Genomic DNA, 12543 nt, shown 5'->3' on the forward strand with positions numbered 1-12543 from the left:
AAACTTTATACAACAATGGTGTTACGTGAAAACATCATTAAATTAGAAAACGTCAGAGTTCAGCTACTAGTTAAAAATGTCTTCAACCCGTCCGCAGCACCCATCCTAATCAACAGTACCTAAACCTGCAAGGGGTGGAAATGTGAGTGAATTAGCACAACTGCTAAGTGAATGGATATTATCTAACAGACCAAGCATAAGCAAGTGAACATGTAAGTGTCACATCTATGCTAACGTCCTGAACTAGTATATAACAATAATTGAAAATATGAGGATCGGCGGCTTGTACGAGCACACGACTTAGCTGATCAGGCTACAGTCTACCGATAGTCTGCTTTACTGATTCCACTGCATAACCATCCAGACGCAACACATGCGTCCTTCTATGCTATACTGAACAATCAGTAACATCATGACCCGACCAGGCTACCACGGTCGACCTCACACCAACCCTACCTTGCCGCCTCGGTGGGTTCCCAACCTTGCCACCTCGGTTGATGTCCAACTACAGTGCGCATATAAGATTACAGATAATTAGTCATGCAATCGTCCTAACTAGCATGACAATATCTAACTACACATGGTATTCATACTGAGCATAAACATAACATAAAGAGTCTGAACAAGTAGCGTGTCAGCTACTTAATACTCTATCCGGAGATAGACCCACTCACCGAATATCAGCAACAAGCTCAGATAATCTATCACTGAGCGGCTTCCTTATCCTTATCACCTGAATATAAGGCAAATCAAGTTAGTTTCTGTCCGTTAACACAAAACAGCACAGTACAGTAAATCAGTCACAAAAAGCATCGCTAAAAGTCCACCTAACACTTATGCATTTTCAGAATTTACATCCTGATCATCATAAGTCACACGGACAACATAACGGCTAGGAAACAGCTAAATTACACAATACTGCATCACAGATCTACATCCGTAAGGTTGCACATGCATCCGTACGGTTGCAAGTCCATCCGTACGGTTGCATCATGCAACCGTACGGTTGCACACATACTGACCGGTTGCACCAACACCACTGCATCCGTACGGTTACACATGCACCTGTACGGTTGCACCATGTACCCGTGCGGTTGCAAACTGCAACCGTACGGTTGTGTTCATCGAGCAGCAGTAGCAGAAATGACGGGTTTTCGAACCAAAATCACCCAAATCTCGATTTCCACATGTTTTGACACTAAAATTCGTTTAGAAAACGTTTATAACACATAAAGAGACTTAAACCCCAACAAATTACATCAAAACAACACCAAAATCACAAGATTTGACCAAAAACCCCATTTTGAACCAACACCTAATTAAAAACATAAAACCCACTGATTTGAACATGAAATCAGTTGAAGTTTACCTTGATTCAAACATTGAAATCACTATTAACAAATTACACACGAGGATTCAATACAAAAACGAGATTTAAGAGATTAGGGTTCTTGAATTGTGATAGTGCTCCAAATGAACATATATTTCATAGCATTATCCCCCAAGAAAGACAAGATTTTAGTTGCAATTGTTCCATTTTCAAGTAATATTCGTTTATATTAAATAAGTGTGAAGACAAAAGGCAAAAATGAAGATTTGAAGATACAAAGGTCCAAAAAGCTCAAAAGTACAAGATACAATTAAAAAGGTTCAAATTATTGATGAAGAACGTCTAAAAATGACAAGAGTACAAGTTAAAAAACGCAAAGTACACGATATAAAATAGTACGCAAGGACGTTCGAAAATCCGGAATCGGGACATGAGTCAACTCTCAACGCTCGACGCAACTGACTAAAAATTACAAGTCTACTATGCACAAGAATATAATATAATATTTAAATAATTATATAAATTATTTAAATATTATATATATTTAAATATTATGTCGGCAAAGGAAAAATACAAATGTGAGTTGGATCCAAGACCTCTGCGACTCGCGGAGATCCCATGCATTTTCCACCGCGACTCGCGGAGCAGGAGATTCCCAAAACGTCTATAAATTGGCCAGAATTCTGCGAGTTTAAATATATAATAATAATAACAATACTCCGTAGTAATATAATAAATATATATATATATATATATATATATATATATATATATATATATATATATATATATATATATAGTATAGATTAGTTGTATATTAGATTAGGTAATGTAATTTACGGGTTCTTAAGTCAGATTTCTGTCCGTGTAACACTACGTTGTTAATACCCACTGTAAGTTATGTTCTTCCTTTTTAGATTAATGTCTCGTAGCTAAACCGTTATTATGCTTATTTGAACCGAAGTAATCATGATGTTAGACTAAATATTAAAGACGGGGTTATTGGACTTTGGACCATAATTGGGGTTTGGACAAAATAACGACACTTGTGGAAATTGGACTATGGGCTATTAATGGGTTTTATATTTAATTAACTAAATGATATCTTGTTAATTTAATATAAAGGTTACAATTTGACGTAACTATAAATAACCACACACGCTTGATCGGACACGATGGGCGGGATATTTATAAATACGAATTATTGTTCATTTGACCTGATACGGGGATGGATTAATAGTTAATGGACTCATTGAAACAGGGGTGGATTACATTTAAGGACACTTGGTGTAATTGTTAATAAAGTATTAAAACCTTGGATTACACGCAGTCGATAACCTGGTGTAAATCATTTAAACAAAGTTTTAAGACCTTGTTACAGTTCGAATCCCCAATTAGTTGGAATATTTGACTTCGGACATAAGGCTAAATTTTCCGAGCAATTTATAATTATGACCGATGAACTATTTTGGTCAAAAGCCAGATAGGTTTCAAATACATCTAGGACAAATGACAATTAACCCATGGGACTAAATTAAAATCAACACGCCAAACATCATGATTACGGAAGTTTAAATAAGCATAATTATTTTATTTTATTTTTCATCGTACCTTTAATTTTCGTCATTTATATTTTGCATTAGATTTTAATTGTGACTTAAAATATAAAATCGACAAACCGGTCATTAAACGGTAAAACCCCCTTTTATATATTATTATTATATATATATTTATATATTTTTGTATAAATATAATTATATAAAAATATAGTGTAGCCGTCTCCCTGTGGAACGAACCGGACTTACTAAAAACTATACTACTCTACGATTAGGTACACTATCTATAGTGTTGTAGCAAGGTTTTGGTATATCCATTTTGTAAATAAATAATTAAAACTTGTCATATTTTGTAGCATTCCGTATTAAAAATAAATACTATTTCGTACACCACGTGCTACGACATCAAGTTTTTGGCGCCGCTGCCGGGGAAGTCGGCGAAACTATATATTTTTAATTCATTTTTGTATAAATATATATTATTTTTAGAAAAACAATATAAAATCCTAAAAAAAAAATTAAAAAACCGAAAAAAAAATTATATATATAAATTTTTAAGATTTTTATAAAATTATATAGTATTTCTATTTTTAATTTAGTTTTTAAAATATAAGTTTTTTTTACATATATAATTTATTTAATTATTAAAAGAGAAAATTAAAAACAGAAAAAAAATAATAAATAAAATTTAATACGTTGAACCTCTTGAAACTTGAACTGCCCCGTTTTGAACCCACACCCTCCGCGACTCGCGGAGATTTTGAACCAGGGCAACCGCGACTCGCGAAGTTTGTCTGACACGCGCCTGTAAACCCTAATTTGGCATTTATTACGGAGTATATATTAATTATTATTATAAACCCTATTTAATTAATAATTATTATAATTAGTTTTAAGTTTTTAAATTAATTTGTATTTTATATTATAATTAGTTTTATTAAATATATAAAATTAATACTTTTATAAAATATAAAAATAAGAATATAAAAATAATATTTTTATAAAAATAAATAATTTTATCAACTTTAAGTTTATTTTTATATTTTGTATCTTTTTATTTGTTTTAGTGTAATTTTTGTATTTTTCGTTCGTAATTAGTTTTAAGACATACTTTTTGCCGTAGTTTATTTTTATTTCTAGATTTTTAGGTTTGCCGTAAAATCCCTTAAGTGCTTATTCCTTAGACTAAGATTTAGGTGCTTTAGAATTTTGCGACGCTGTTTTTCGCGCAACCTTTTATTTTTATTTTTCGACGCCTATTTTTCAACCATTTTCTTCCTTTTTATTTTTTTCGACATTTTTCGACGCGCAATCTTTTTCTTTTTTATTTCTCGACACTTTAGTTTTTAGGACTTAGAATTTTTTTTTTCTATTTCTTATCTAATATCTCAAACGGAAAGAAAAATTATTTAAGTGGTTAAATTAATGGACGTTGACAATTTTCTGGTTCGTAGTAATAGTTGGATTTGTTAGTGGCTAGTTGTGGGCTTCCGATTTAAAGGGTCCTGGCTACCTGCTACATCTTTTGGCTATTCGAAACGTAGGCAAAATCAGAAAAGTCTATTAATTAGACAACTTATATAAGTTTTTCTTATTTTTATAACTAATAGGATAATTAGTGAATGTACCACATTGTAGCTAAAATTTGGCCATCGCAATAAAATGGAAAATTTTGAAAACAAGGCCTTGGAAACTCTTTTTGAACTCCAAAATCAATTAAATCAATACTCTCAAACAGGTGTTGATGACAATTCATTCGGTCAATCTTGGATCACGAACGACGAAACAATAACTGGTTGTGAAATCTGTGGAGATTATCACTCAACATGGGAATGTTATTATTACGTTCCTATGGAAAATTACGCACCCATAGAGCCTGAATGGAACGATTATGAAGAACACAATTGGGATTATTCCCAAGAATTTATCCAAACTCAACAACCAGAAGACGAGGAAAATTACGTGTTCGAAAATTCTTTAGACAATATGAAAATCAAACTCGAAGAACTCGATGCTCAAAATGAACAAATGAGAGAGTTTGTAAACCGGCAAGCTGAAACTCTATCAGACTACACACCTGTTAATCTGAAGAATATTGTGCAAGAAAATCTCATATCATCGAATTTTGATGAATTCGAGAGCTCCGAAATCACCAACTATCCCGATGATACTTTTTATTCAGTCTTACCAATTTCACAACATATCGACACATTAGCCTCTACCAACGAAATCATCGATCCATCAATGGATGAAGAAGAAGTAAAGGTGACAAATTGGTACTCTTGGGAAAACGATAACGTTGAAAACTTTACCCCCGAGACCAAAATAGAGGGACCGATAAGGACCGTTAAAGAAGAAGAATTTTCTTCGATCCCGAAATTAACCATTCCACAACCTTCCAACCCAATATTCTTAATAGACGAGTCATCTACCGAAGATGAACTACGAGCTGTAATAGATAATGACACCTCGGATTTCACCCAAATGGGTAATAGAGGTGAAAACTTTGATCCCAAGAATGAACGGAAGGAAATATTAGGAATTGTCCACCCTATAGAAATATGTATGTCGGTGTATATCGATCCATTTGACCAAGAACCAGAAAAGAGACATATCTATTTACTAAAAGCTACACTTAAAAAAGAATTAAGTAGTGATAATCGGGTGAGTCTAAACTTTAAACCCATTGATATAATATATACCACTCGAGATGCAAATAACTGGCTCACTATTTTAATTCGTGGAACTTATTCTACCGACTTCACATGTCGTCAGCTAAGTGTGGGGAAGTCTAACCCCACTTAACGTTAAATTAGGGGTTCGGGTTAATGCATAACTCGTTAATAAACATGCATGATAAGTTAGGGTAAAAGACGCATTTTCAAATATTAGCAAACAGTTCAGAAAAGCAACCGTTTTTGAAGAAAAACATGTGTGATAAAACAATAAAAGGAATGAACGATGAGGCGCGCCATCTATCATTCGACGAGCTTTGTAAGTACAAACTAGGTATTCTTAATCACTTTTCTACACTAATCACCCTCATGAATTTATAATTATATATGATTTCATGCAAATGAGGGCATTGCATGATCTCAAGTGTGGGGAAGGGTTATAAATTCTCTCGGGTTTACACTTGGTTTATTTGCCAAATTTTGTGAAAATTTGAAAATTTTTCAATTAAATGAAGTCAAAATCATGTTTATACATATTTATGAACGATGAAAACTAGGTGTTAATACCGAAATTATCATTACCTCGAAAAGGACATAAATTGAGAAATAACCCAAAATGCTTGAATTCATTTAAAATGGAATAAAGGAGAATAAAAAGGCAAAGAAAGAAACTAAGTGTGAGGAGAATGTACCAAGTTATTCAATTAAAAAACTATCTATCACATGTTTCTGTAAAGTTATTGCAGGTGCTTTTGTTTTGGACTAAATTAACTATTTTACCCGATGAAAGGAAAGAATAGATGGATCTACACGATGAATCAATTCCATCATTAAAAAGGAAGTAAAGTCTTCCGAAAAAGACACGCGCTTCTTGATTTAGGTTAAGAAGTTGTCTTCCAGACCAGCTGTAGGTTGACGAAAAATCTAGAAAAGTCATCTCTAAAATCAGCAGGAAATCCACGGACCTCAGCATCAAACAGGGTCGCCAAGTGGTCAGATTTATCCTAACCATGAGAAGGATTTATCTCGTACAATGGGGGGCACCGTGCAAATTAGCTTGATAAGACTAATGAATCAGATCCCCAGAAAGGATAATCTCCTTAAAGATTAAAAATCAGCATTTAAGCCTGATATTACTCAATCCTTGAGATTGACCTTAAAGATTGAGAATTACAAACTCATGGAATTCAATGATATCTAAACTCGAGCTTGAACGAGAAAATATTTTGATCAAAATTACAAACCGATTTGTTTTCTAAAAACCTATTTTCAATGCGTTCATTACCATTGAACGTAAAATCCTAGGAATTCACCTGAAATTCATTAGGTCACCTGAACCAAATCGGGTGTCAACCGTAAGAACGGTGGTTGCATAGCATGGTCGGAGACAGGACCTTGTGCCAGACCGAAAAATTATAGGATGATCTTTACTATTGCTCCTACCAAGGATAGTACTAGCATCCGACACGTTAAAGACCATAATCAAATGCATGTCACGGGACATTGCCTTAACAGTTTCTTGTTCATCGCTTTCCTTTACAACCGGACGGTAGTTTACCGAAAGGTAATATACGGAACATGTAAACTGGATGTGTGCTTTCCGATACAGGGATAGCAGTGGATTACACGAGCCTAAAAGTTTTTAGCCAAACTATTGATCCACAAATATATTTTGCAACACCGAATGGTGGGTCAAATCGGAAAACTTATCTAGGGTAAAAGCTAGAATGAATTTTCAAAAAGATCAAATGTTTTCATAAAGATCCAATTTCCTAAAGGATCTAAATTTTAATTGTCACGTGGGACTTTAACCCGCCTTTCAAATGTGCACTTTGCTTTGGAAACCGAAAGTAAATCGGCTATTTGATTGCAAGTGTCGTTGACCTAAACCCGAGGCAACTGTGGATGACACACCCACCTTTAAACCACATCGTTACTATCATTGTTTATACCGCTATATCAAAATCACTGATGTATAAAGTGTGAAGAATAAAGAAGTGATTCGTGTGATGTATTATATTATTTCAAGTTATGTATTGCTTGAGGACAAGCAACATTCAAGTGTGGGGATATTTGATAGTGCTCCAAATGAACATATATTTCATAGCATTATTGTAATACCCCGCCAAAATCGCCATTGACAAGGATGTTAACTCTGGTCCCAGTGCTCGGCTTGACTTCTAAGTAACGGCAGAGTTCTACAGCGGAAGCAAAGTATCCAAGTACCTGAGACAAAACATGCTTAAAAGTGTCAACCAAAATGGTTGAGTGAACAACATAGGTTTAACAATTATAATAAGTTTTTAGACCACAAGATTTAGTTTAGGGTTAACTGATATAAAATCGATCAATAGAATGGAGTTTGTTTATTAATATAGTGAATATATTAACAGTGACCGTTATAGTTTGTTTGCTAATATAATGAATATATTAACAGTGACAGTTATAGTTTGTTTGCTAATATAATGAATATATTAACAGTTACAGTTATAGTTTGTTTGCTAATATAATGAATATATTAACAGTGACAGTTATAGTTTGTTTGTTAATATAATGAATATATTAACAGTGACAGTTATTGTCAACAGACAAAGCTTGTTTACTAATATAACGAATCATATTAGCAGTGACCGGTATTGTCAACAGACAAAGTTTGTTTACTAATATAACGAATCATATTAGCAGTGACGGTATTATCAACAGACAAAGTTTGTTTACTAATATAACGAATTATATTAGCAGTGACGGTATTATCAACAGACAAAGTTTGTTTACTAATATAACGAATTATATTAGCAGTGACAGGTATAGTTTTCGTGTACTTGTGTCTAAGCGTAAAACAGTTTTAAAAACTAGCATGTGTCTCACCCCAAAGTTTATAAAACAGTTAAGAAAACAGGAAAAAGAGGGGCTATGAAGTTCACCTTAATAGCAGATAGATATTCCACGCAAATTATATGATCGGAGTGTTGAACACGGAGATCTCAACCTAGATATATAATGTTCAATGAATTAATGTCTAATAGACATAAAGTTTGTTTATTAATATAGCAAACTATATTAACAGTGACTGTTTTCGAAAAAAAAAATTATATTTATATAGGTGGTAATATACTTAGTGTACCTAAGTGTTACTATATAGTTAGGTGTATAGGTTATACTAATAATTACTCTTTTATTAATTAGCTATTATGAAATCTTATCCTTACATGTGTTATATATATCTTAAGTCAAAGGTGATATATATAGATACATATATATATATTCTTTATTATTATTATTATACACGTATATGTTTATAACTATATGTTATATGTATACATTATATGTAAGTGTTATATATACATTAGTGTAAGATGATATATATATATATATATATATATATATATATATATATATATATATATATATATATATATATACTTATTACTTTTTATTATTATGTTTACTAACTTATATAACTTACACGATACACATTCCTACATACATACACACGTACATATACATACAATGTATACATGCACATACGTACGCATGCATGCATGCATGTATATCATTAACTATTAATCAACCTCACATAAAATCATAACTTTTTAACATTCCATCTAATCATATTTATTAACCTAAACTTTTTAATCAAAATCTTTATCTATTTCAATTATCATCTCTAACCCTAATCATAGACTTCTATCATTAACCATCATCCTTATTCTTAACAATTTATTAGTACTTCATAATCATAACTTATCATAATCATAAACTAGTGTCATCAAAATTCTTAGTCTTATTACCCTAAACTTCTTTGTTCTTATTTAACCACCATCTTTTAGCCTATATCATAATCCTTTTTTTCTAATCATGTTCATCATTCTTAATCATCATAATCATATTAACTAGAACAATCTTAATCTTTCTACTAATAATCATAATCTTTTATCCATTTACTTATCATACACACTTGATACATATATATCATAATTTCATATTCTTATTACATTATAACTTTATAATATTGGTATAGAGTTCAGGGGTTAAAAAGTAAATATATAATTCTGTTAAACCATTGTTGTAACTATCACTAAAGATCAAGTACCAAAAGTGTAAATACTAAATTGTGAACATCTTTTTCTCCTTCTTTCTCTGGTCGTTGCAGACCACTTCATTCATTCTTTCTTTTTCTTTTTTTTTCAATTCTTTTTATATCTAATTCGTTCAATAATAATAGTCATAATATATAAAAGAGTATACTTAAAACTAGAGTTTGTAGTTAATACCTTTGGAGTAGGTTAAATAAAAAAAAGGATGGATGATGGTGGTGAAGAAGGCAGCGAACAGCAACAACTAAAAGTGAGAAACGGTGGTAACAAGCGGCGGGTATTGGTGGCGGTGGGTGGCGGATCCGACGCAAAACAGGGACAACAAAAAGGCTGCGATTTTTGGGCTATTTTCGTGAGTTTGGCAGCTGCAAACAACAGCTTAAAAGTGGTGATTTGGGGTGAAGATCGGTGGTGGTTTGCGGTGGTGGAAGGGGCGGCCAGTTGGTGGTGAGGTGCGACGTCCGTAGCAAAACAGGAGCAGCAACCAAACTATTTAACGGGCTGTTTTGGTTTCGAGCTCGTGAGGAAACAAGAAACAAATTTGAGTTTCGTTTTTGTGGAACTCGATCATAGAATCGAATTGTTGTTCGTGAGCTGGGAAAACCCTACGGGAACGAGGGAAGGAAAACAAGACGTAATGAACGAGTTTAAGGGACGAGTTTAGTGTAGTATTTATATGAGATATGGTAGAGTTGGTGATGAATATGGATTCCTCAATTTGAGTTGGGTTATAATTCCTTTACTTGGTTATTGTTAAGGTCTTGATAAATACAAATTTTATATTCTATTATTATTATCTACCGATATTATTTATTATATATGTATTATTAGTACACCTACATAACTTGGTCATCCACTTGAACTGCCGTTTTTTTTATATATGTATTATTATTATTTTTTTCTCTTTTTCAAATGTTTTATTAATTATATATATGTCACTTTTCATTTATTACTATAGATAGATTAATTATTACAAAAAGGCATGAATTTTAATTAGCAGTGAGTGTCGACTAAAAGTTTACTATTTGGTCAACGTTTTGCTAAATAGAAATTTACGAGCACACAAAAAAAAATCCTAAGGGAAATTTAGTAATTCTAGAAGTGGAAAAGTGAGGGTTGTTATAGTACCTCCCCGTTAATGAAAACTTCGTCCCGAAGTTTTAGGTAGACTTATCGGATGCATCAACGGTTGAGAATAGATGCGGATATTTTCGTCTCATTTGGTATTCACGTTCCCAGGTATACTCGGGGCCTCTACGTGAATTCCAACGGATTATGACAATAGGAAATGTTGTCCTGTTTCAAGTGTTTGATCTCACGATTCATAAATCCGACAGGTTCTTCTATGAAGTGCATTTTATTATCAATGCAGAGGTAATTCAAAGGGATAACATGAGTGTCACCTGACTAGGTTTCCTTAAAAGGGATTGTGATATTTTAGTCGTACAAGCATTTCGGTAAGTTGGACACCTGAAATATGCAACGGACATTACTAAGTTTATTTGAAACCTTGAGCGTTTATGTCGCCATAGGGCAAACAATCAGAGAGTAGTACTTGAAGATCACATCCATGTAGTTTGATGCATGGCTTGTGTTTGTTAGATATGTTACCGACTTCAAATTCCGAAAGATAACCATAAACATGATACCTTTGGTTTTCAAGAAATATCTAATGTGAATAGATGTAACGAGATTCCAGTTGAGAAGTCACTAATCAGGCTTATACGCAAAGCAAGCCATGATTACTAAGATGCCCTCAGCATGGTATGAAAGACTAATGAAAGATATCGTTCAACATATTATAATACATACGAACTTATCCTTGGAAATAGTTTTTGATAGCTCGTTGTAGAACGTAACTTTATGATCATGCTTTCAGTTACATGTCAAATCAGGGATCGAAACTTGACTAGGATAATGTCCAGTTGCAACCCACAAAGGAAGATTTGTTTTAGAGTACCCACATAAATGCCACAAAATATTGAATATCGGAAGTAAAAACTCCTCAACAGTCAACCTTAAAAGGGAAAAGTTGATGAGAACAGAGGGTTTTGAATGATGAACTTAATGATAAGTTTCGATAGGCAAGAGGAATAGTGATTACTACGTGGTGTAGAATAATACGAAAATTTTTATATAAACAAGCTACGAAAATTTTTACAGAAGTTCGAATCGTTTAAGGTGACAATTTAAAAAGGAAATGAAGTTCTTAGTAAAACTAGAGTTATGTACAACATGTACTATTTTAAGTAAAATATCTTTTGAATAAAATAATTGATTTGTAAAAGTGAGAGTATAATTTTATATGTACTAGTCAAAAATAAGTAATGGTAAATTTTATTTATAAACATATACGATTTATAAAATTTGCACGAATGGTAGCAAATAAATTTATAAAATTTCGAGAGGATCGCACAGTAAGATAGTGTATGTAAAATTTTAGTAACAGCATTTTTCATATTTCGGAGGTTACGAGTTGGAAACAGATCGTTGAAGATCGGGTGAAGGTATTTTGAAAATTTCAAGTTATTTTTAAGCAAAAATGTTGTGAGGTAATGAAATCTATTGTATTTAAATACAGTTGTTGACTATTATTAGGACATACGTTCTTGGAATTCAAATTGTTCATGTGTGAAGCTGTTGCTGATAAGTGAGATATGAATGGTAGAGTTTGAGAACGTGATAGTGAATGTGGTTCTTATAATGTCTTCGTTTGAATACTCAAATGAAAATCTTGCTAGTGGTTGTCGCTTATCTTCAATAGGTTTCCTAATGGGTTTATGAAAATCTACACTAGGAGCGTAATTATAGATAACAAGAGGCATGCTTCAAAGAAGTTTCGGGGGTGTCACTTCAAGTCACTTAAAAACATGCATCCTTCCTTC

The sequence above is a fragment of the Rutidosis leptorrhynchoides genome, chromosome 2, assembly GCF_046630445.1.
Source record: "Rutidosis leptorrhynchoides isolate AG116_Rl617_1_P2 chromosome 2, CSIRO_AGI_Rlap_v1, whole genome shotgun sequence".
Lineage (NCBI taxonomy): Eukaryota > Viridiplantae > Streptophyta > Magnoliopsida > Asterales > Asteraceae > Rutidosis > Rutidosis leptorrhynchoides.